This window comes from Chenopodium album, chromosome 10 (assembly GCF_948465745.1).
Source record: "Chenopodium album chromosome 10, dcCheAlbu1.1, whole genome shotgun sequence".
Classification (NCBI taxonomy): Eukaryota; Viridiplantae; Streptophyta; class Magnoliopsida; order Caryophyllales; family Amaranthaceae; genus Chenopodium; species Chenopodium album.
The window spans coordinates 24,467,027-24,493,924 of NC_137843.1; the positions used below are offsets into that span (position 1 = coordinate 24,467,027).

General features: G+C 37.0%; 1 non-coding gene and 1 pseudogene across 1 annotated transcript; one reads left to right on the forward strand and one right to left on the reverse strand.

Moving 5' to 3' along the window:
• The first annotated feature begins 5,636 nt into the window (after positions 1-5,636).
• LOC145565894 (small nucleolar RNA R71) lies at positions 5,637-5,734 on the forward strand (annotated as a pseudogene).
• Positions 5,735-10,920: 5,186 nt separating this feature from the next.
• On the reverse strand, positions 10,921-11,026 carry LOC145565746 (small nucleolar RNA R71). Its single transcript, XR_014095125.1, has one exon. It is a non-coding gene; the product is annotated as a small nucleolar RNA R71 (small nucleolar RNA).
• Positions 11,027-26,898: the final 15,872 nt, after the last annotated feature.

Here is a 26,898-nt window from a genome sequence, read left to right on the forward strand (position 1 = left end):
TAAGCTTAAAAGTGTTAAAAGTACAGTCAAGGCTTTACATTTGGAGCAAGAACTGCTGAAAGACTTGAAGCTGCTCTTGTTGCTTTGGAAAACATTCAGAGTGATCTTGTTGGGAATGTTAATAGTCTTGATCTTCAAGCTAAGGAATCTGAGGCTATTGCTCAGGTTAAATTTTTTACTGGAATTCAAGAAAGTATCTACAAACAGAAGTCTAGAGTGGAATGGGTGAAATTGGGTGATGCTAATAATCACTATTTTTTCTCTATGATGAAGCGAAGGCACTCTAGAAACAGAATTGATGCTATCTACAGTGAGCAGGATGTGTTGCTTAAAGATTCTAATCAGGTGGCTACTAAATTCTACAAGTTCTATAAGAAATTTCTGGGTAAGAAAGCTACTTGGTTGCCTGCTGTGGATCTAGTTACTATGAGGAAAGGAAAGCAATTAAGTTTTTCCTCTTAGCAGCTCTTGATTGCACCTATCACTCATGCTGAGATTGATAAGGCCTTAAAGGACATTGATGACTCTAAAGCTCTAGGGATTGATGGCTTCAATGCTTATTTCTTTAAACAAGTCTAGAATGATATCAAAACTGACATTTATGCTGGAGTGCTAGAGTTCTTTGAGACTGGTATTATGCTAAAGCAATGGAATTGCACTACAGTAACTTTAGTGCCTAAGGTTCCTAATCCTTCTTATGTGAATGATTTTAGGCCCATAGCTTGTTGTACTGTGATTTATAAGCTTATTTCTAAAGTGATGACAGCTAGGCTAGCTCAAGTTATTGGAGAGGTTGTTGATGAAGCTCAGGCAGGGTTCATTCCAGGGAAGCACATTGGGGATAATATCTTACTTGCAACTGACTTAATTAGGGTATTCCCATAGATTTATTACCCCTAGGTGCATGCTTAAAATAGATTTGAAAAAGGCTTATGATTCTCTTGAATGGAGTTTTTTGGGTTCTGTTATGGAAGAGATGGGTTTCCCTAGGCAGTTTATTGACTGGGTTATAGGGTGTATTACCTCTATCTCCATCTCAATCCTGTTAAATGGGTTTCCTAGTGTTCCTTTTGAGGCAAAGAAAGGGCTGAGGCAAGGAGATCCTATGACTCCATTTTTGTTTGCTATTGGGATGGAATATCCTACAAGATGCTTGCATGAGCTGAGATTAAATCCTGATTTCAATTATCATCCAAGATGTGAGAAGCTAGGTATTACTCATCTTATGTTTGCAGATGATTTGCTGATGTTTGCTAGAACTAACATGGGTTCTGTTCAATTGTTGTTTCAAGCTTTTCGGAAGTTTTCTATGGCCTCTAGACTTTCTGCAAACTTGGATAAGAGTGAAGTGTTCTTTGGGGGTGTCAATGAAGATGATAAGCAATTATTGAGAGAAGTTCTTGGGGTTTCTCAGGGCACTCTTCCTTTTAGGTACCTTGGGGTGCCTCTTTCTTCAAAGAAGTTAACTATCAACCAATGTAGACCCTTAGTTGAGAGAGTTACTTCTAGAATCACAAGTTAGGCTGCTAAGCATCTCTCATATGTTGGCAGGATCCAATTGCTTAAAGGGGTTTTGTTTGGAATCCAAACTTATTGGGCTCAGATCTTTATCCTACCAAAGAAGATTCTTAAAGAAATTGAAACCAGGTTTAGAGCCTTTCTTTGGATAGGAACTGCTAACTTCTCAAGGAAAACCCTTGTTGCTTGGGATACAGTTTGTTTGCCCAAGGTGAGAGGGGGTTGGAATGTTCTTTCTCTCCCAATTTGGAATAAAGCAGCTATGACCAAGTTGCTTTGGGATTTATCTCATAAAGCAGATAACTTGTGGGTGAAATGGGTTCATAGCTACTATTTCAAAGATAGGAACTATTGGGATTTTCCTGTTCCTAAGAAGTGTTCTTAGGTTTTAGGAAAATTCTACAATGCAAGGAGGTTGTAGATAGCGTTGGAGGGTGGGGTAATGTTGTTCAAGGCCATGTTATGAAGATCAAGAAGCTTTATGCCTTACTCAGACCTCAAAGACAGAAAGTAGAGTGGAGAAGATTGGTGTGTAATAATAGAGCTACCCCTAAAAGTGTTTTTATCCTGTGGCTTGCTCTCTGGAACAGACTTGTTACAAAAGATAGGTTATTGTCTTGGAATATCTCTTGTGATTCAGTTTGCCTTCTTTGTTTGCAGAAGGCTGAAATAGTTCAACACTTGTTTTTTTATTGTGACTATTCTCAGAAAGTGTGGAGAGCTGTTCTGAAGGTACTGCAATACCAGAGACAGATTTTGCAGTTTGTAGATGAAATTAAGTGGATAATGAAGAAATGCATATCCAAGAACGGAAGCTTGCTGCTTATGGCCTTTGCTGAGACATTTTACAGCATCTGGATTCAAAGGAACTCAGTGGTTTTTAATGGTGTTTGTAAACCTGCTGAGATTGTTGTTAGACATATCATTTTTAACATGGCGTGTAGATGTAATGGGACAGACTGCTCTTTGTTGTTCGTTTAGCTTCTCTGTTTGTTTGTGTGCTGGTTTTGTGTTGTTTGGCCTTTTTGTCAAGTCCTGCTGTCTGTTATAGCTGAGTCTGGAGGGGCCTTGGGGTTGTTTTGTTGATGTCCTGGTCCCTGCTTCTTTAACCCTTCCTAGAAGATGGTTAGAAGTTGTGGGGGCAGCCCTAGTTCCTGTCTCTAGGGTGAACCCTTCCTAGAAGGTGGCATTCTAGTCACGGGAATTAGTTGGGGTTGTTTGCTTGTTTCAAGCTTTGTAGTTTGGGGTTTGCAACTTAGCTTTTTGTAAGTTGTAATTTCTTTTGCTCTTTTGGTAATAAAATTTTTAATTTACCAAAAAAAAAAAAAGTTCCATATGGACAAGTAAAAATTGTTTCTCTTGGTCATCCGGATGAATAAAAATTTGGAAAAACCCGTAATATCTATCAAGAAAATAATAAAACTTGTGTCTTGTTAATCTTTCAAGCATTTGATCAATGAATGGAAGGGGAAAATGATCCTTTTTGGTGGATGTGTAGACATCGATAGTCTATACACATTCGCCATCCCGTGACCATCCTTGTAGGAATGAGCTCACCTCTCTCATTCTCTACAACGGTCATGCCTCCTTTCTTTGGGACAACGTGGACCGGGGAAACCCATCTAGAGCTAGAGATGGGGAATATGATTCCCGCATCCAATAGCTTAGTGATTTCCTTCTTAACTACCTTCCCCATTTGAGGGTGTAGCTTCCGTTGCCTTTCAATGCTAGGTAAGGCGCCCTTTTCAAGAGTGATATGGTGTGAACATAAAGCCGGGCTTATACCTTTGAGGTCATTAATTGTATAACCCAAAGAACCTTGGTGCCTTCTCAAAACACCACATAACTCTTGAGCTTGACTCTCACTTAAGGATGAGCTAACAATAACGGGATAAGTAGAATTGAGGCCCAAGAATTCATACCTAAGGTGTGATGGTAAAGGTTTGAGCTCTACCATTGGGACACCTTTACCTTCCTTAGTTGAGGTCGCTTGCAATGCGTCTTGACTTGAGATTCCCATTCAAATATGATCATCACTCTCTTCCATTCTCTCATCAATGACTCTATCAAAGAACGCCATTTCCTTGCCATGCTCACCTATCTTTTACTTATTCAACAAAACACACTCAAGTGGATCATTAGAAGTGAGCAAGTGCTCATGCATAGAATTCACAATATTATCCAAGATTTCAACTCTCATGCAATTTTCAAGTGAAGAAGAAGGATATTTCATTCTTTCATTCAAATCAAATTCAATGACATCTTCTCCAATTTTGAGAGAAATCTTAGCACTTTTAACATCAATCATGGCACCCGAGGTAGAAACGAAAGGTCTACCAAGTATGATAGGAATATATGCATCTTCATCCATTTCAAGAACAACAAAGTCAACCGGAATTATAAACTTTCCTACCCTCAAAGGAACATCCTCTACCTTACCTTTTGGAAACTTAATTGATCAATTGGCTAGTTGCAAGGTAATATTGGTAGGTAAAAGTTCCGCTAACTCAAGTCTTTGATAAATCGAATATGGCATAAGGCTAACACTAGCTCCTAAGTCACACAAGGCATTATCAATTTGCATCTTATAGATAGCACAAGGATAGAAAGTTTCCAAGTTCCTTCAACTTGGGTAGCATCTTGTTCATAATGATTGCACTACAATTCTCGGTCAAGCTAACCGTTTCCGCCATATCACAAATTCTTTCTCCACTCAAGATGTCCTTAAGGAATTTTGCATAATTCGGCATTTGGTCAATGACATCGGTAAATGGAAGGGTAAGATGAAGTTGTCTAAGAATCTCTATGAATTTACCAAATTGTTCATCTAATTTATGCCTATGGAACTTTTGGGGATATGGGAGCTTAGGTTTGTCAACTTCCCTTAATTTCTCTTTTTCTTTTTCAATTGGTTTTTCACTTACATCCTCACTCAAAGAGCTTTTTCCTTCCTCCTCTTCAACCAAAACTTCCTTAGGACTCTCCTTAGCCTCACTCTTCTTAGGCACTATATTCTCAAGAATCCTACCGCTCCTTGTCACTATGGCATTTATTGGTCTCTTGGGATCTAAACCTTGAGATGGTAGAGAAGAAGGGCTAGCATGCTCTTTCAAAACATTTGCCAATTGAGAAATTTGATTCTCCAACATTTTACTATGAGCCATCATGTCATTAAACTTCTTATCACTAGATGACATGTAAGTGTTCAACACCTTGATTTTATTTTCAATGACATCCTTCAAACTACCTCTAAAAGAAGATTGTTAGGCATAAGAGCTATCATTTTGGCCTTAAGTCTTTGGAGTGAAACTGGGTGGGGGACCCCTTTGAATGTTATTTTGAAAATTGCTCCGATTTTGATTACTCCAATTTCCCTTACCTTGATTTTGGCCATTTTGGTTATGATTACCATAATTTTGATTATGGTTCCATATCCTTGGCCTTGGTTTTGACCACAATAACCTTGGTGGTTATAGTTGCCTCAGAACCTTGGTTTCCTTGGTTTCTAAAATCTCTATTGTGGTTATAATTATCAAAATTCCCATTATGATAGTTCCTATTCCCATTGTTTTTTTTATTATCAAATATAGGTCCAACATTGTTATTAGACACATAATTCACATGTTCATTCTCATTGCAAACATAGTCATTACATCCATCAAAAGAAGCATTAGGACAATTTGAAGCATCATGATCATATGAATCACACAAATCACAAAACATATAGCTACTAGACATGTTTCTAAAAGAGGGAAGGGGATTTTAGTTAGGAAATGTACCTCCCCCCTTACTTTGGGAGGGAAAAATCGGTGCTTGAGATGAAGCACTCTCAAGTTTGGCTTTAATGGAGGTAATTTCCTTCCCTAATTCCGAGATTAGTGAAGACAAATTGTTGATGGCATTGATGTGATCAACCGAGAACACCGAAGTACCACTTTTGCTTGTTGTTTCACGCTCATCATCTTTCCAATCCATATAATGCCTCACTACATCTTCAATGATGTCCACAACTTCCTCCTTCGTCTTGTTCATTATTGGTCCTCCGGCTCCCGCAACAACAAAATTTTCCTTGAGGGCTTAGACCGCTATAGAAGATTTGGATGACTTAATAGGTAGGAATCCCATGGTTTGGGCACTCACTTTGGTATTCCTTGTACCTCTCCCATGCCTCATAAAGACTTTCATTGGGTTTTTGCTTGAAGCTTTGAATGAGAGCTCTTGCTTCGGCCGTCTTCTTTTGAGAATAAAACCGAGATAAAAACTCTTTTGTCACATCATCCTATGTCCTCAAGGATTTTTGTTTCACCTCCTTGTCTAACCACTCCAATGCACGTCCAATGAGAGAAAAAGGGAAAATCTTAAGGCGAATAAACTCTTCAGAAACCCCACTCACTTTGATAGTGTTGCAATACTTCTCAAATTCCTTAAGATGGTTAAGGGGACTCTCATGCTTTGCTCCACTATATTGACGCCTATCTATCAAGGTAATCATGGCCGGTCTAATCTCAAAGTTGTTTGCCGGTGTCGTAGGTAGAGCAATCCCATTCTCATACCTATAGGCTCCCAAAACTCCTAACTCCTTTAATGCCACTCTTTGGTTATCTCTCATGATGACTTGCTCTTCTTTTTGCCTTGGAGAACGTCTAGAAACTCTCAACTTTGTAATCGTCCTTTCAATTTCCGGATCGAAAGACAATAGAGAACAAACACACGATCTACGCATACAATCTCCAAGAAAAGGTTAGTAGCACAGATAAAAATGTAGCCTAAAAGAAATAAAATCTTTTTGTATTTTCAAGTAAGATGGAATAGACTCAATCAACAATAACAAATAACCATGCCATTGCTCGGCAACGGTGCCATTTTGACGGGAGGAAAACCTAGGTCGTTGAGTTTTAAGAAAACTCGATCAAACCATATTTATAACCAAACCCAACCCTAAGTATAGGGGTAAGTTCGAGTCGGACCCAGGGAATGAGGTATAAGCTAAAGTCTCAAGTTAAGCTATCCTGAAGTCAAGGTAAAGGTTGGTCTAAACAAATTAAACAATGCTACTAAATGAATATTAATAACGATATTAAGGATGCTAGGGAATTAGAATCCACATGCATTCACGACAATCATACTAATTAGGCAAGAATTCAACCAATCGAATAATTTGAGGGAAGGTAGCAAATGCAATCAAAATCACTTGTAAAGCTATTTCCTAGGGTCAAGCTAGTGGTCTCTACGAATGACATTAAAAGGAAAATCGCAAAAACAAGATCAATCGATAATAATAGCTTCCAAATTAATGTGTCGTATCAATGAAAACTACTCTGCAATCTAGCTTGATAGTTAAGGTTGATCACTCTCTAAGACATCAAACACATGCACAAATTTCACCAACCAATTTAATCACAATATTGAACAATCAAAATCCCCCAATTAGCTATGAATTATCACTCATACATGCTTCACCACATCCCTAACAAGCAATCTACTCAATACACATTGCAAAATTGAATAGAAAAACTAAACTAATCACCAATTTCATCATCAACATTGTATTCAAAATATACTCAAGCTATCAAAAATCAAATCAAATCAAACAAACAACAAGAAATTCAACCAAATATCAAGAATCAAATTCTAAAATTACATTAAAGAGTAAAGAATTCTTACAAAACTTTGATCAAAATCAAAGAGGAAGAAGATTGAAAGTAGCATTCATCAAAATCACTAAGTTTCTCTCTCTAGAATCTAAGAACAAAGGTTTTTCCCAATCTCTCTCTAAAAATCCAATCAAAAAAAAATTCTAGTCTCCCTCTCTCTCTCTAAAAAGGAAAATTCAATATTTAGCAAAACTAACAAAGCAAGAGTTAGTTAAACGTCCAAAAAGAAGTGGGTACGGAACGGGGAAGTAGAGATGCGCGGCCGCACCTTCCACCTGCGCCGCCGCGCCCCTACTCTTCACGCCTGCACCGACCTCGTGTGCGCCCGCGCCTGGGAGCAGGGAAGCTCCTTCTCGTGCGTATGTTGATGCTTCCGTGCACTCCACTTGATGCATGTTGGGGGTGGCAGTTTCCAAAGGCATCCACGGTGGGTTTAACACCATTTTTTATGCCCACGCAGCTTAAGAGCGCGGCCTAGAAGACTTGAATTTTGCACTCCTTAGCACTTGAGCTTCAAGGGGAGAGACCGGCTTGCATCTTGAGCTTACACATCCCGAGAAAAAGCCATTAAGCTCCTTAGACATCACCAATCTCCTGAAATCAAAGAAAAGCAAACAAATAAAAGAGAAAAAGCAAAATAAACCTAAGAAATGAAAGAAAATGGGATGAACAAATAAGAAAGCACAAACTAGAAAAAATTCATATAAAACTAAAGAAAAAGGGATAAAAGAGTATAAAAGCAATCAAAATTCATCCTAAAAGAGACTAAATGAGTGCCATAAATGACACTCATCCACACATATAAGGATATTCACATTTGTAATTAATAATCTTGACTAGATTAATTGTCAGTTGTCACTCTATCTAACCAAGGTCTCATAATATAAATTAATCATGGTTCTTTTCAAAGTAGAAATTAAAGCCTGAATTTAAATTAGTATGGTGAGTAAATCAAATTAACATGTTACAAATATTACTGTTGCACAACGATTATGTGTATTTATGTATCAACATATTTATCTTTAGAGTGAAAATGATTATTTGAAATAACTTTTGATAAATATCCATACACTCCAGATTAGATAAAGCCTAAACATATATAAATTGAACAAAAATAATATACCTTTGTTACTTTTGGGACCACCTAGATCATAGTTGCGTAACAAACGAGTACTCTAATTTGCACATTATCTTTAGTACTTGATTAGCCAAAAGATTATTTTAAATTATTCATTTTTTTTTGTTTCACCCGGTTCACCTTTTGGGCAAATCGGATTCGGGGATCAGCTTTAGGTGGTTAGGTTTCTATCCCCTTCCAATTGTTGTTGCAGGGGATCGAACACGGGTTCTCCCTACCAAGTGTAGTCCCAATCACCACTACACCAACAGCCAATTGGTTAAAATTATTCATTTTAAGTTAACACAATTGTTATCTCTTCCATCAATGATAAAGTATAAATATAATTCGGTTAAATAAAATTTGGTGTTACTTTTGGGACTACCTAAAATATAATTGGGCTTCACCAAAAATAGATCTAATTTGGACAATTTATAGGGTCTGTTCAGTTCTCCTTATTTCACATATTTCAGATTTAATAAGTTCAGATAAATATAAGTGATGAGCGTCATTTTTGGCGCTCAAAAGAATAAGATTTAGGTTCATTTTCTTTATTTTCTTTCATCATTTTCATATAACTCTTTTAGTTTTATTTGATTTTCCATTTTTTATAATTCACTTTAGTTCTCGATTGGTTTTTACGAGTTTTTCATATTTTTAGTCGATAATTCATAATTTTAGTTTTAGTTTTACCTTGCTACGCTTCCTCTCTTTGTTTTATTTGAGTTTTGTAGGTGAAAAATCAAGTCAATTTGCTCATTTTAGGACTGCCATGTTCGCGGGCATCATCTCGAGTGCACTGATGTTGGGGATGCTCGGGAGCGCGGAGTTTGATCAAGCAAGCGAAGGAGCCAAAGCCCATGCATCGCACAGGGGTGCGCGCGCGCGGCACAGGGGTGCGTGCGCGCAGACCCAGCTATGCGCGCGCATGGCTGGGCTGTGCGTGCGCACGGCCTGTGCAGCCCTCTTCGCTCAATTTTTCTTATTTATAGCTTTTGACTTTCTTTTTGGACAACGACTTAACTTTGTACTAGAGAGAGAATTTTTCCAAAAATAGTAGAGAGAGAAGCTTAAGATTTACTTGTTAGTACTTGAATTTGATCTTAGATTTCAATTTAATTTTGAAATTCCTTCTTCAATTCAATGGATATTTGTAAGATTTCTTTCCCTTGATTTATTTTTAATGCAATTCCTTCTGGTTTCTTGGATTTTGATTGAGATATATTCCTTGCTTTAGAAATTGTTGATTGATTGATTGATTTTCTTTTGATTTATCTTTAAATGAATATGAATTTGATTGAAGTTGTTTTGTTTCTTAATTCCACCATGTTTAGTGAGTAGATTAGTTGCTAGGGAGAAGGGGAAGCATGCTTGATTGAAGATTTTTGCTAGTTGATGATGCTAGATTGATTTGAATGGTGAAATTAAATTGGTTGACATAGTTGTGCATGTGATTGATTGGACTAGGAGTGATCAACCTATAAGATTAATCTAGATTGCATTGCAAATTTTAATGTCATGAACCCTTGATTTGAGAATTGCTTTAATTGATTGAATTTGATTGTGATTTTCCTAGCTAGCCATTCATAGTGATCCCTAGCTTGGCTCATAGGAGATAACCCTTGAATTACTTTGATTGCAACTATTGTTTGTCCTTTGCAATGTTTGAATTGATTGAGTGATTTTTCAATTAGCATAATCATTGAGCTTGCATGTGGAACCCATATCCCTAGTGTTTAGTATATTGAATTTCTCGATTCATCTAGACTTCTTGATACCTTAGTTACCAACCGCATCTTCCGCAAACTTCGAAGTAGCTTGACCTAGGCTATAGCTTGCACCTATTCATTCCCTTGGGTTCAACCCTTGACTTACCCTATACTCGTATTAGGTTGGTCGAGTGTTTATAAATTTTCTTTGACTCTAGGAAAGGGTAGAGGACGACCTACATTTTTCTCGTGTCAAAAATGGCGCCATTTCCGGGGAATGATATTGGTGCTTTGTTATAGTTGTTAAGTCTATTTCACCATTAATTGAAAAATACAAAAAGATTTTCTTTAAGGCTATATTTGTAGCCGTGCTACTAACCATTTCTTTTGAGATTTTATACATAGAGCACGTGATCATTCACTAATGCCATTTGATCCGGAAATTGAGAGAACTATTGCAAGGTTGAGGAGTGCTAGACGATCTTTGAGCCCTAGCATTTCAAGTGAAGAAGAGCCACAACAAGAAGAACAAGCAAGAATGGGAGAAAATCCGAGAGTGGCATTGAAAGAATTGGGGATTCCCGGTGCATATAGATTTGAGAGTGGGATTGCTCCGCCTACAACACCGGCAAATGATTTTGAAATAAGACCGGCAATGATTACTTTGATAGAGAGGCGACAATTTAGTGGGACAAGCATGAAAACCCACTAAACCATCTCAAGGAGTTCGAGAAGTATTGCAATACTATCAAGGTGAACGGAATTTCCCAAGAATTCATCCGCCTCAAGCTCTTTCCCTTTTCTCTCATAGGCCGTGCTTTGGAATGGCTAGATAAGGAGGTAAAGCCGAATTCTCTAAGGACATGGGACGAGGTCACCAAGGAATTTCTATCCCGTTTCTATCCTCAAAAGAAAACGGCGGAAGCTAGAGCTTTGATTCAAGGTTTCAAGCAAAAGCCAAATGAGAGCCTCTATGAAGCATGGGAGAGATACAAGGAGTATCAAAGAGAATTTCCTCATCACGGAATTCCAACCTATCAAATCATTCAAATTTTCTATGGAGGTCTTAGCCCTCAAGGAAAATCATGTTTAGATGGAGGAGCCGGAGGTCCTATCATGAACAAAAAGGAAGAGGAAGTGGTGGAGATAAATGAGGACGTAGTGAGGTACTATAGAGATTGGCAAGATGGAGAAAGAGAATCAACTAGCAAGAGTAGCTCTTTGGTGTACTCGGTTGATCATCTAAATGCAATCAACAATCTATCCTCTCAAATGACAAACTTGGGGAAGGAGATGTCCTCTATCAAGGCAAAGTTGGAAAGCGCTACCTACCAAGTTTCAAGTCTTCCCTCCCAAACTAAGGGGAGAAGTACGTCTTCTAATTCTCAACCCCTTCCTTCTTCTAGTAACATGCCTAGTGGATGCTTGTTTTGTGATGATTGTGGGTCGTATGAGCATGATGTTTCTAGTTGCCCTCATGCATGTATGGATGTTTGTGATGATCAAGATGGAAATGTGAATGAGCATGTGAACTATGTGTCAAATAATCATGATTCTAGGTTTGAGAATCAAAGAGGTCAATGGAATAGGAATTACAACAATCATGGCAATTTTGACAACTATAACCAAGGTGGTGGTTATAGGGACCAAGGTTCTGGAGGTAACTATAAAAATCAAGGTTATAGTAAACAAAATCAAAACCAAAATTATGGTAATCAAAACCAAGGTTATGGGAATCATAATCAAGGTAGTGGTAACCATAATCAAGGTTATGGTCAAAATCAAAGTAGGGGTAATTGGAACAATCAAGGGAGGCAATTTTCAAAACAATGCTCAAAGAGGCCCTCCACCCGGATTTTCTCCAAAAGCCCAAAATGATAATTCCTATGTTCAATCCTCTTCTTCTTCGCATAGAACAAATTTGAAAGAAATCATTGAAAATCAAACAAAGTTTTTAAGCACTTACATGACCGTAAGTGATAAGAAATTTAATGAAATGATGACTCATAATAAGATGCTTGAAAACCAAATTTCTCAACTTGCTAATGCTTTGAAAGACCATGCTAGTCCTTCTTCTTTACCTTCGCAAGGCCTAGATCCTAAGAGACCGATCAATGCTATTGTCACAAGGAGTGGTAAGGTCCTTGAGGAAAGTTTGCCTAGGATGAGTGAGACTAAATAGGGCACAAAAGGGGCGTTGGTTGAAGATAAGAGAAATGGTGCATCTTTGAGTGAGGTTGAGATTGAGAAACCTAGTGAGGTGAGATTGGAGAAAGATATTGTGAAACCTAAGCTTCCTTATCCACAAAAATTCATGAGACACAAATTAGATGAACAATTTGGAAGATTCATAGACATGCTTAAGAAACTTCACCTCTCTTTACCATTTACCGAAGTTGTCACCCAAATGCCCAACTGCGCAAAATTCCTCAAGGACATTTTGAGTGGTAGGAGAACATGTGATGGTGTAGAGACGGTGAAATTGATCGAGAATTGTAGTGTTATCATAATGAACAAGATGCCACCTAAGATAAAAGATCTCGGAAACTTTTCTATCCCTTGTGCCATTTATAAAATGCAAATTGAGAATGCCTTGTGTGACCTAGGAGCTAGTGTTAGCCTTATGCCATACTCGGTATACCAAAGACTTGAGCTAGGAGAACTCTTACCTGCTAACATCACTTTGCAATTGGCCGATAGGTCAATTAAGTTCCCTAAGGGTAAGGTAGAGGATGTTCCTTTAAGGGTCGGGAAATTTGTTATTCCGGTGGATTTTGTTGTGCTTGAGATGGATGAAGATGCTAATATCCCCATCATTCTAGGGAGACCATTCCGTGATACTTCGGGTGCTTTGATGTATGTAAAAAGTGCTAAAATTTCACTCAAAGTAGGGGATGAAGTGATAGAATTTGATTTAAATGATAGCATGAAATATCCAAGTTCTTCTCTAGAAAATTGTATGTTAATTGATTCTCTCGATCATGTTGTGTCTTCCATGCATGAGCAATTACTCACTTCTAACGATGCTCTTGAGAATGTTTTGTTAAATAAGGAGAAGATAGGTACCCCAAACAAGGAGATGGGTTTGTATGAAGATTTGCTCAATGGAAGCTTTGAGGATGATGAAGAACAAATGTGTTTGAGCATTTCTAGCCAAGAAGCATTGCAAGTGGCAACATCGAAGGAAGGTAAAGGTGCTCCAATGGTTGAGCTCAAACCTCTTCCATCACACCTTAGGTATGAGTTTTTGGGACCCAACTCCACTTTTCCCGTGATTGTTAGCTCTTCTTTGAGTGAGCATCAAGCTCAAAAGTTGTGTGGTGTTTTGAAAAAGCACCGAAGTGCTTTGGGTTATACCATTGATGACCTCAAAGGTATAAGCCCCGCTTTATGTACACGTCACATAACTCTTGAGGATGGTGCTTTACCTTTTATTGAGAGGCAACGAAAGTTACACCCCCAAATGGGAGAGGTAGTGAAAAAGGAGATCACCAAACTTTTAGATGCGGGAATCATATTCCCCATTTCTAGTTCTAGGTGGGTTTCTCCCGTTCACGTTGTCCCAAAGAAGGGAGGTATGACCGTCGTTGAGAATGAGAAAGGTGAGCTCATTCCGACGAGGACGGTCACGGGATGGAGGATGTGTATAGACTATAGACGTCTAAACACATCAACAAAGAAAGATCATTTCCCCCTTCCTTTTATTGATCAAATGCTTGAAAGACTAACAAGGCACAAGTTCTATTGTTTTCTTGATGGCTATTCAGGATTTTTCCTAATCCCTATCCACCCGGATGACCAAGAGAAAACAACATTCACTTGTCCATATGGTACATTTGCTTATAGGAGAATGTCATTTGGCCTTTGCAATGCTCCCGCGACATTTCAAAGATGCATGATGAGTATATTTGGAGATATGTTGGAAAAGGAGATGGAGGTTTTTATGGACGACTTCTCCGTAGGAGGTGTTTCATTTGAGGCATGCCTTGAAAACCTTGAAAAATGTCTTGCAAGGTGTGAAAAGGTGAACTTGGTCTTGAATTGGGAAAAATTTCACTTCATGGTGGAGGAAGGCATAGTCCTTGGACACAAGATCTCTCATAAGGGGATAGAGGTGGATAAAGCTAAAATTGAAGTCATTGAAAAGCTTCCACCTCCAGTGAACGTAAAGGGAGTGAGATCTTTCTTAGGGCATGCCGGGTTTTATAGAAGATTCATCAAGGATTTCTCACTCATTGCAAAGCCTCTTAATAATCTTCTTCAAAAAGATTCCGACTTTGTGTTTGATGATAAGTGTTTGGAGGCATTCAACAAGTTAAAGAAAGCTCTAATCTCTACTCCTATTGTACAAGCTCCAAGATGGGATTTACCATTTGAGTTGATGTGTGATGCAAGCGATTTGGCAATAGGAGGTGTTTTGGGTCAAAGAGTGGACAAGAAACTTCATGTGATCTATTATATGTCCAAGACTCTAAATGGAGCTCAACGGAATTACACTACAACGGAGAAGGAATTTTTGGCCATAGTCATGCTTTTGAGAAGTTCCATTGTTATCTATTGGGTTCCAAAACCATTGTCTTTACCGATCATGCGGCTCTCAAGTATCTTTTTGCTAAGAAAGAGTCCAAGCCAAGGTTGATTCGGTGGGTTCTTGAGCTCTAAACCTTTGACATTGAGATTAGGGATAAAAGAGGAGCGGAAAATGTTGTGGAGGACCATCTTTCTCGTTTGGAAGATTTTCAAATTCAAGATGATGGTTCTCCAATTGAAGATAGAATGCTTGATGATTTCTTGTACCCTATTGAAGCAAGGGAACTCCCATGGTTTGCCAATTTAGTGAACTTTCTTGCATGTGGGGAGTTTCCTCCTTCTTTTTCTAAGAATCAAAGAAAGAAGCTCAAGAGAGAGGCACGGCATTATGTGTGGGATGATCCCATCTTATACAAGCGTGGATTCGATGGCTTACTTAGACGTTGTGTGCCAAACAAAGAAGTGCCTAGTGTCTTGAAAATGTGCCATTCAGATCCAAGCGGGGGCCATATGGGCGCCTCTAGGACCGCCACTAAGGTCCTTCAATGCGGATTATGGTGGCCACATCTCTTTAAGGATTCATGGGGCTTTGTCAAGACATGTGACCAATGTCAAAGAGTGGGAAAAATCTCCAGGAGAAATGAAATGCCTCAACAACCCATACTTGAGTTGGAAGTGTTTGATGTGTGGGGTATTGATTTTATGGGACCTTTCCCCTCATCTTTCGGAAATCAATATATTCTTGTGGCGGTTGATTACGTGTCTAAGTGGGTTGAGGCCATTGCCTCCCCAACTAATGATCACAAGGTGGTTATGAAGTTGTTTAATAAGATAATCTTTCCAAGATTTAGGGTTCCCAAGGCGGTGATAAGCGACAACGGTTCTCATTTTATTCACCATGCCTTTCAAAAGATGTTGAGAAAGCATGGAGTCCATCAAATATTCGGCCTCCCATATCATCCTCAATCAAGCGGTCAAGTGGAAGTCTCTAATCGTCAAATCAAACTTATCCTTGAAAAGACGGTTGCGAGAAATCGAAAGGATTGGTCGGATAAGTTGGATGATGCTCTTTGGGCCTATCGAACGGCTTTTAAGACCCCCATAGGTACCACTCCATTCCGCCTAGTCTATGGCAAGTCATGCCATCTCCCGGTTGAAATCGAACACCGTGCTTTGTGGGCAATCAAGAAGATAAACTTTGACTTGGCAAGTGCGGGGGAGAAAAGGTGGTTAGATCTTCATGAGTTAGAGGAGCTTCGGTTTGATGCCTATGATTGTGCTAGTGTGTATAAAGATCGTTCCAAGGAAACACATGACAAGCCTATTGAGAAGAAAGATTTTTGTGTTGGCGATAAGGTTCTTCTCTACAATTTAAAAATGAAGTTGTTTCCCGGAAAACTCATGTCAAGATGGAGCGGTCCCTATTTGGTCAAGAATGTTTTCCAAAGTGCTGTTGTAGAGGTCTCAATGTTGGATTCTTCTTCTCCAGTTAAGGTCAATGGCCATCGTCTCAAGAAGTACTTCGATGGTGCTTTTGTTGGCCTTGTTCACTCATTGCTTTGTCGGCAGCCACCTTAATTGGTGGAGAACGTCGAGCTATGACGCTAAACAAGCGCTACACGGGAGGAAACCCGGTTTTCTAACCTTTTTCTTTTGATTTTACATTTTTCTTTATTTCTTTTATCTTTGAGATTTTTCTTATTTCTCTTTCTTTTTAATTGTTTTCTTGATTTTAGGTACCATGAGATTGATTCGGAGACAATTTCCAACAATTTTGGTGTTATTTCAAGCTTTCTCGAGGTTTAGTTAAGTTTAGGTGGAATATTGTTGAGGTTTTATGCTCTCATGTTTGCACTTTTTAAGCTTTCAAATATCCCCTTATGCAAACACGAGAGTATATTCATGGCCGACATATTATTGCTTGGTGCACGCGCACCACAGGCTGCGCCCGCGCACCAAAGGGGTTAGAAATTTTTCACTTCTTTTGGCAAAAATTGCAAGTTTTTAAACCATCCCCGTACCCACCTGGTGCGCACGCATCATAACCCTGCGCGCACGCACCATAGGGGTCAGGGATTGGCCAAATTTTCCAGCATAAACAGGCCCACCTGGTGCGCACGCACCCCTGCCTGCGCGCACGCACCAGGAGGGCAGGGATTTTTGCCCCTGTCACCAGCCAACGCAGGCCAGCACCACTACGCTGGTGCGCACGCACCAGGCTCCTGCGCGCACGCACCAGCCGCAGCATCCTGGCGCGCGCCCCCCCTTAAAACCCCAAATGTTCCACCTTATTTCCCCTTTCTCTCTCCCCGATTTCTTGCTTCTCTATCCTCTCATTAAACCCTATCATCCTTTCTAGCAATTACACCTCAATTTCACCTCTTTTATTTTCATTTTAACACCAAATTACATCAAATTCATCACATTTTCGATTTTTAACAAAAAAAAAAAATTCCAGATTTTTGAACCATAAATTCGAAAATTTTGGGTTATTTTCGAAATTTTGAGAATTTGTGTGAGGTTTGGAACTTATCTTTGGGTGTTCTATTTGTTCTTAAATCTTCATTTTGGGCAATTTGCAAGTAATTCAAGGCTACATTGAGGTATAATTTCTTATTTTCTAGTCATCTTCTTCCTCATTGTTCAAGCTTGAAACCTTGTTTTTTCTTTCATGGTAGAACTCCATTGTTGGTTCCTTTAACTTGTAATTTGTGTTGAATGATATCATTGAGTGTTAAATTGAAGCTTTTTCATGATTAATTGTATAATTTGCTTGATTCCTTGATTCACCATTGTTGGTCATTTTCTCTCTCACGGGTATTCTTTATAATGGTTTTATTACTTTGTTAATTCAATGCTTGAGGTTATTTTGCTCAATTTGACTCATGATTTGGTCTCTTATGTTCATTTTTGCCTTTAATCCATGCTTACTTGTTTCAAATTCATGATTCTATATTAATGGCATTTTGTTCATATGTAGCTATATCATGACTTGGTCTTTTACTTGTTTCTACTTTGAGATAATTGCTTTTGTGCTTGATTCTTGAGCAATTACTTATGATCTTATTGCAATATGATATATAAGTTTGCTCATGAGTTATGTTTCTTCTTGTAGATGGCTCCAATCCGTCACAAGAAGCGGGCAAGAGCAAGTTCTAGCAAGCCAAGGCATGTTGTTCCACCTCCACCCGAGGTAGAAGAGACATATAGCATTGAGTTTTCTAAGGAATCACATTGGGATCGTTTCAAACGTCTATCCAAGAGAAAGCTTAGACCAACAAGATTTTACGATCAAGCAACAACCAAGTTTCTTGGCATAGATGAGGATGTTCGGCTTCTTGCAAAGGGCCTTCATCTTTTGGAATTCTTGGATTTGTGCGCCCCTACTTATGCTAGGGTGACTGATGAATTTCTTTCTTCTCTTGAGGTAGTCCGAGAATCGAGTGACGGTTCTTCAAGGACTTTGACATTCCAAATTTTCAATCATGATCACTCATTGACGGATTCTCAACTATGTTCTTACTTCAAGTTTCCTTGCACATGATCGAATGGTAGAGGATCATGGATATAATGAGCAACGTTGGTGGAGAAGTATCTCGGAGGAAGGGAAGTATGAGCCTCAAAATTCCAAGACCGCCTCCATGATTCATCCGGCTATGCGGTATTTTAACCGTCTTCTCACTTATGCTCTTTGCTCCAAAGACTCTTTGGGAGCTATCTCTCGAGAGGAGCTTTGTTGGCTATGGATAGCCGACCAAAATGACTTTGAGATTGAGTTGGTGGATTTCACAGAGCACTTCATCAATCAACTATTGGATATTCGGGATGGAGTTAGCCTATCGGGGAGCATCCAATTGGGAGGGATGATTTCTATCCTAGCTCTATGCATCAATGAAGACTATAAGACTTTGTTAAATGAGCTTCCCCCAATTATTGATCCTTGAGAAAAATCTTCTTCTCATTTCCTCAACATCTCCGCCCTTGTGAACCAAAAGTTCCTTGATCGTACGAAGAAGGATGATGTCTTCATTTGGAAAGTTTCTCGGGTTAAAGAATGGTTTTTAATCCCATCCAAAGAGGCAACCACCCGTCCAAGAGTGAAATACTCCTTTTCTTGGAGGCCTCCAATGCAAGATATTCCTCCTTCTATTCGGCGTAAGACGAATCAAACAAGAGGCCGCTCGACCAATGCTCTCTCATCGAATGTTCAAGCTATTCCCACAGTTGAACCGGAAGGTACACCTATTCCTTCCCCCTCTTCCACTCCTTCTACTTTTGATTTTTCAACCATTCATGCTAGGCTTGATTCTATTGCTAATGTGTTATATACCATGCCTTCTATGCAACCCTCTAATCTTGGTTATGACTATCATACAAATCAATTGTACGATATGCATGTTCGGAGAGGGGAAATCGAGCCATATGTGAACTACCCTTATCTCCCGGTCCAACAAGGACCTATTCCTCAGTGGGAACCTTTTGATCCTACCATTGGTCCTCGGCCTTGCTACCCTTATTGGGAGGGCCCTCATGTTCACCCTAGTTGTATCATGGGCACCACCCCGGCCACTTACGACTATCGGCAGCCCGGTGGTTGTGATTACACATATGATCCGGCTAATCCTTCGCCCTTTCCGGACCCTGAGACTTTTGGGCGGTGGGGTAGGTCGGGTGAGCCGGTCTTAGATGATTGGACTCAATATTTTGAGGATAATAGAGCTAGGAGGAATGGTAGGATAAGGGGTAAGGCACCCATGGACGTGAGTGAGATGGCTAGCTCTAGTCATGTGATGGAGACAGGTTAGGGGAGTTCTCATTCTACCCCTTACCATAGTGCGGAGTGATACTACCATGGCTACCCCCCCTCCCCCTTCTTATGTGCTTTATATGATGTTTCTCGATTGCCTATATGTCTTTAGGTTTAGAGTTAGGGGGGGTGGTCCAGTCTAAGCTTGGGGGTGTTTTTTGCATTTGTTTCTGTGCTTCACCATATTTCCCCCCATGCTTTTGTAGTTCATTCCTGGTCTCCTATGCTTCTGATATTGATCTCTGTGTTGTTCGGTTTTATGATGATGATGCTGTATTTCTGCTGATTTCTCTGCCCGGTTATTGGTTTGTTGTTTGTTTCGCTGATTGTTGTCCGCTGAGTTTCTCTATGTCCCTCTTATGATGATTCTTGATGATGACTGTCTGATTTCTTATCTCCTGATACTATTTTCCTTTGTTGTTTCTGACCCTTGCTGCTGCTATTTCTAGCTTTTTCTCTATTTTCCTACATTTTATTTTCTATTTTCTTCTTTTCTTTTGTATTGAAGTTACTAACAATTTTCTTTGTATATAGTTTTTTTTTTTTTTTTTTTTGTTATTCCTCACCTTGCTCTATTGCTTATGCTTTGGATTTCGACGATTCATCGAGGTGCTCTTCCACCTTTTTCAGGTCCATTAGCTTTGGCGCCCGGTGAGATCTTTCTATTTCTTTTCTTTTTCTTCCCTTGGTTGCTTAGTCTAGGTTTAGTTCTAGGAGAAGTTGAATGATTCAAGGTTGTTTGCTTTCTAACACCCTAGTGTGTTTGGGAACATTGGCGTTGTGGCCGAATGTTCACTTGTTTGTTGATTGGGATTTATGTGTGTTAGCATTATTTCCTTTTTGTATTCTACTCCTCCTATACCTTTCTATTTTTCATTTCTTTTTCCTTTTCTTCTTTTTTTTTTCTTTCTCTTTTGTTTTCATTTACCTTTTTGTTTTCCTTTTTCTCTTTTTCTTATTCTTTTGTTTTCTTTTTATCTCTTTTCTCTTGTAAAAAAAAAACCAAAACAAAAATATACTAATAAATAAAAACTTAAAACAATACATAAACAAAACAGAAAAAAAAGAAAAACCAATTTAACTTTGTTTTTGTGAATATAAATAAATGTTTTTGCTTTTACTTTGGCTTTAATACCGCTTGAACTTGCACATTGGCTATTTTTCTTCCTAAATACAATGGTTTGCACGGTTTGAGAGTATCTTTGGTTGATTCAAGGATAGAGTATGCTAAGGTAGCAGTTTAGACCTTTTGGGGCCTTGAAGCCGGATTCTTTTGGTTTGTGGTAAGACGGAGTTGCTTCCTTCGGTGGATTTGACCCCTTTAGTAAGTTTTTGCTACAACCGTGTGAGGTTTCTCTTTTTCAAGCCTTCATCATTCTTGATTGTGCGGCGTGGATCCTCCACCTTTGCATCCCTAATCTTGAATCTTGACTCATAATTCTCAAACGCGAGACCGAACCAACTAGGAAGGACAAAGGCCATTTTTCGGGGTGGTAATTTTTCATTTCTAGGATTTTCTCCTTTCTTTTTAGTTCATTGGGTTTACATATGCCATCTTGCTAACCATTTGAGCCATTCCCCTTCTTTTCTAGCCACATCTTTAGAACTTTGAACTTTTTGTTTCTTTTTGTTCCAATATTGGTTTTTGTGAAGCAAATGGTCATGCCTTTGGAGTTTGTGATATAGAAAGTTGGAAGTTGGTTTTATTTGTTTGCGAACTCGTCTATTGTACATATTGTGAATAATGGCAAATGAATATAATCGAAAAAGTCGTCCATAGTTTAAAAAGGCAAGGACGTAATAAATGCAATATCAAAAAAGCCGTCCAAAGTTAAAAGAGGCGAGGACAATTGCTTTGATATAATGAAAATTACATTAACAAGAGAAAATGAAAAATTAAAAAAATAGTTTGATGTGATTCTTTTCCCTTTTCTCGCATTGAGGACAATGCTTCCTTTTAGCTTGGGGAGAAGCGTTCACGCTTCTTGTATATATGCTTGTGGATATAGCTTTGAATAAGCTTGGGGGTATTAGTTCGTTTTTGTTTGGTGACTTATTGGTTTTGGTGTTGGGGTGTGGCCAACCTTTTCTTCATAATCTAGGTGTACCACCAAATTCTAAATTTTAAGCCTACCCCTAACCTTTTGCCCTTATGTTACAACCTTTGGGAAAGTCCTTTCGACCTAGTGGTTGAGTCATTCACCGAGGGAGGGCATTATGAGTTAAAGCCTAAAGAAAAAGGATGCAAGGTCGAGATGTCGAGACCCTCAAATTCTAATCTTTTTCAGTTCCTTCGTGGAACCATAGAGACGCTTAATAAGGGAAGATTTGAGGCCATTAGGGAGAACGCGGTTGGATTGGGTTGGATGAAAGTGGATTGCGCCTCATTAGTTCTCTACGCTTAGCATACCCTATGTTTCAATCAACCCTCGATATCTTAGAATGTGCTTACCATTGTTGTTTGAGGAAGCTTGATATCCTTTGTGCCTTGATCATGTGCAAAAAGCCTTTGTATAAGCATTTCTTTTTAAGGTTTTAAACTTTTTCTTTTCTTTTTCTTTTTACTTTGCCTCCTTTTTAATAAAAAGAGTTATAGGTTAACCTCTTTGGAAACCTTTACGAGAGCATCACTCGTCCTCTAGAGAAATCTAGGGGTTTAAATGGCTTGTCTTTAGTTGCTAAAATTGACCGTGATTCCTACGAAAGTGAGTTAGTGTATATTCTCATCTTCCCTTATTTTCTTGTTTCTTTCTTTGCTTGAGTAGTGTCATCATTTTCCCTTGGGTTTAAATTTGTTTTGCTCGAGGACGAGCAAAAGTTTAGCTTGGGGGAATTTGATGAACGTCGTTTTTGGCACTCAAAAGAATAAGATTTAGGTTAATTTTCTTTATTTTCTTTCATCATTTTCATATAACTCTTTTAGTTTTATTTGATTTTCCATTTTTTATAATTCACTTTAGTTCTTGATTGGTTTTTACGAGTTTTTCATATTTTTAGTTGATAATTCATAATTTTAGTTTTAGTTTTACCTTGCTACGCTTCCTCTCTTTGTTTTATTTGTGTTTTGTAGGTGAAAAATCAAGTCAATTTGCTCATTTTAGGATTGCCATGTTCGCGGGCATCATCTCGAGTGCACTGATGTTGGGGATGCTCGGGAGCGCGGAGTTTGATCAAGCAAGCGAAGGAGCCAAAGCCCATGCATCGCACAGGGGTGCGCGCGCGCGGCACAGGGGTGCGTGCGCGCAGACCCAGCTGTGCGTGCGCGCGGTTGGGCTGTGCGTGCGCACGGCCTGTGCAGCCCTCTTCGCTCGATTTTTCTTATTTATAGCTTTTGACTTTCTTTTTGGACGACGACTTAACTTTGCACTAGAGAGAGAATTTTTCCAGAAATAGTAGAGAGAGAAGCTTAAGATTTACTTGTTAGTACTTGAATTTGATCTTAGATTTCAATTTAATTTTGAAATTCCTTCTTCAATTCAATGGATATTTGTAAGATTTCTTTCCCTTGATTTACTTTTAATGCAATTCCTTCTAGTTTCTTGGATTTTGATTGAGATTATATTCCTTGCTTTAGAAATTATTGATTGATTGATTTTCTTTTGATTTAGCTTTAAATGAATATGAATTTGATTGAAGTGGTTTTGTTTCTTAATTCCACCATGTTTATTGAGTAGATTAGTTGCTAGGGAGAAGGGGAAGCATGCTTGATTGAAGATTTTTGCTAGTTGATGATGCTAGATTGATTTGAATGGTGCAATTAAATTGGTCGACATAGTTGTGCATGTGATTGATTGGACTAGGAGTGATCAACCTATAATATTAATCTAGATTGCATTACAAATTTCAATGACATGAACCCTTGATTTGAGAATTGCTTTAATTGATTGAATTTTATTTTGATTTTCCTAGCTAGCCATTCATAGTGATCCCTAGCTTGGCTTATAGGAGATAACCCTTGAATTACTTTGATTGCAACTATTGTTTGTCCTTTGCAATGTTTGAATTGATTGAGTGATTTTTCAATTAGCATAATCATTGATCTTGCATGTGGAACCCATATCCTTAGTGTTTAGTATATTGAATTTCTCGATTCATCTAGACTTCTTGATACCTTAGTTACCAACCGCATCTTCCGCAAACTTCGAAGTAGCTTGACCTAGGCTATAGCTTACACCTATTCATTCCCTTGGGTTCGACCCTTGAATTACCCTACACTCGTATTAGGTTGGTCGAGTGTTTATAAATTTTTTTTTACTCTAGGAAAGGGTAGAAGACGACCTACATTTTTCTCGTGTCAATAAGTTCAGTTTAGGTTTAATAACTTTTGATAAGGGTTACTTAGGTATAGATTACAACTAAAATAAGTTTTAATAAGGTCTAATTAGTTCTGATAAGTTCAGGTAAGTTAAGATAAGTTTAGATCAGTGAAAATTAGATGAATAGAACACATCCTTAAGTATTTATGTGAAAGATATTTTTTCAAAAAGTAAATAATACTGATGATAGAATTAATTATTAGGGTAAGCAATCCTAAACATTATGCGTGTGACTTTACAGAATTGGAGTAACCCATATACTTCATATTACACTTGCCTGGAAGAATAGATACAATACAGAATCATTAAAAATAAATTTAAAGATAAAAAATAATTTTAGTTTAGTAAAAGTCAGGTAAAGATCACATGAGTTGAAAATTTGACCTTATAATCAATCTCATAATTAGTACCCTAACTCATTGGGAATGTCCAACCTTTATTTGGTCTGCATGATGAACTAATTAAAATATTTATTGTTCTTAATGAAAAGTTGAGCGGACCATTCTCATAATTGTAATACCTTAACACGTTGGGAATACCTAACCATTAGTATTTGGTATCAACCATAATAAGGTATTTGACGAACTAATAATTAATGCATTTGTTGTTCATAAAGAAAAATAATTCTACTTCAACATGAATTTTTGAATATTGTAAATAATTACTCCCTCTGTTTCAGAATGATATTCTTGTTTACATAAATCGATACAAGTTTTTATCCATCATTGATTCCAAATACCTTTCATCTCACACTGGCAAAAATTATAAAATAGATATTAATAATGTACTTAAGAAGACAAATTAAACTAGTTTATTCTTCATGATTATATTTGTTCTTATAAATTGAGAGATTTAAAAGGTTCTCTCTTATTTTTTAAAAGTCAAAGATTTCAAACAGAAACATCATTGTGGAACGAATGGAATACTTCTAAGGATTTTTGTTTACTAGTAGTGAGAATAATGTTAATTAAGTCTTACACAATTACATTACTTGTATTTAGTTCATCAATTACCCGCCCTTGTGGCTCTCTAAACACCAAAAAAAAAAAAAAAAAAAAAAAAAAAAAAAAAAAAAAAAAAAACCTTGTCTGAAGCTCATCAAATTTCTTTTACAAATTTGTTCTCTTTATGAAATGTATAATATAAAGTTCATATTCAATAACATTTCCTAGATAGTAGTTTTTATGTTATATTTGTATGATATACAAATTTCTATAAATTTATGTATTTTTTTTAATAATAATACCGAAGTATCTTCTTGTATGCAATATTCTATCTGTGTGGTGCTACATTCTTGTTTAGAGATTGTTATTAAATTATTACTAATGTCAAAATATGTGTCTTATAATTTTGCCATTTCTTTAATTTCGTATATAAATTGTGCATACTTTGTATCCTTATCGTACTAGGTTTCCTAACTTGTATTGAATTTGTCTTATAAATTTTAAGGGATAATTTGAGGAGTTTTTCTAAAATCTAATAGTTACAATAAAATAAATTATCATCGTTAAATTTTAAGGCCAGGCATAATTTGGGTAGTTCAAAAGTTGGACACCCAAATTTTTCACTAAAGTGGTATAACAATTGTTAAATATCAAATCTTAAATATATTAGAAAATTCGTACTTGAACCATCAAAATTAATAATTCATTTATTTATAATTCCTAATATGTCGAAAAAAATCTATATTTGTGAAATCAGTCAACCAAAAAAATAACAATGGGCATGTTTATATTTACTGAACTAAGATGAACTAAACTGAACTGAATTAATTGGAGCTGAACTGAACTTAACTTAACTGAACTGAACTAATTGGAGCTGAACTTAACTGAATAGAGCTGAAATGAATATTTTATGAGAGAAGGAAATTAGGAGCTGAACTAAACTGAAATGAAATGAACTGAACTGAACTGATTCGAGCTGAATTGAACTGATTAGAGCTAAAGTGAACTGAACTGAAATTAAGCTGAAGTGAACAGGCCCTATATTTACACTAATATTCAAATACATTTATTTATTTTTGTCCAAAAATACAATTTTATACATGCCTAAACAAGTATGACATTATTGACATACAAGTATGTATAAGTAATTTTTTTTTTTTTAAACAATGTATAAGTAATTTCAATTTATAATTTATATGCTAAATACACTTGTTGGTAAAAATCCAATTAACATAATTATAAGATTGTAACAGATTATTTAAGGTACTTGTCAAAAAAAAAAAAAAAAAAAAAAAAAAAAAAAAAATTTAAGGTAAAGATAAATTCTCAATTTACACCTAACTAACAGAGTAAAGACATTCTTCAAAAAAAAAAAAATAAATACAAAAATTATCAAAAAAATAAAATAAATCCTCAGTTTACGCTTTTTTCTTTTCTTTTTTTTTTTTTTTTTGAATGGGAATCCTCAATTTACGCTTAACTAAGTGCAAGTCCTTTTTTTTTCTTTCTTTTCTTTTTAATTCATTTGCGGTTTTATATATATACATATATATATATATATATATATATATATATATATATATATATATATATATATATATATATATATATATATATATTTTTATTATGGGGTTTAAATTAATTCTAGAGCTTTAATTGCTTCCAAAAAAAAAAACTAGAGCTTTAAAGTTCTTCATCAATGGGGATTACTCCCGTAAAAAAAATTAAAAAAAAATATATATCTATGGGGATTACGATTTAAAAAAATATCAAAAATCGTTTTAGACCATATAATTATTGTACATGAACATGATACATGATACATGAGTTTTGAATTGGTTTTTTAAGGAGTTACATTCAAATTAATTATCCTTTAAGATGTGATTCAAATGAATTGACTAATTTGATTTAGGCATAATTGTGATGACTTGACACAAGTTTTTCATAGATTTTGGTAATTTAAGGGATAATTTGGTGAAGGACAAAGGTAAATAATGAAGTAAAAAATTGAGGTTCAATGTTAATGTTAACAATGGAGGTCAATAATAGAGATGAATCATGATGAAGGCTTAAGATGATTTTTTTTTTTTTTGATTTGTTATATTTCTAAGATACTCATGTTTAAATAATTATATAATTTAATTGGTCTTACTCCTACAATTTTAATAAATCAACCACGCTTTAGATCTAACATTTTTATCGATGAAGAATGAATGTTTTGGTTGAACATGACATAGATTGAAATTGAAGTTTAATTTAATTCATACGCAGGTTAAGGTTAAAGATGATACAGGTTGAAGATA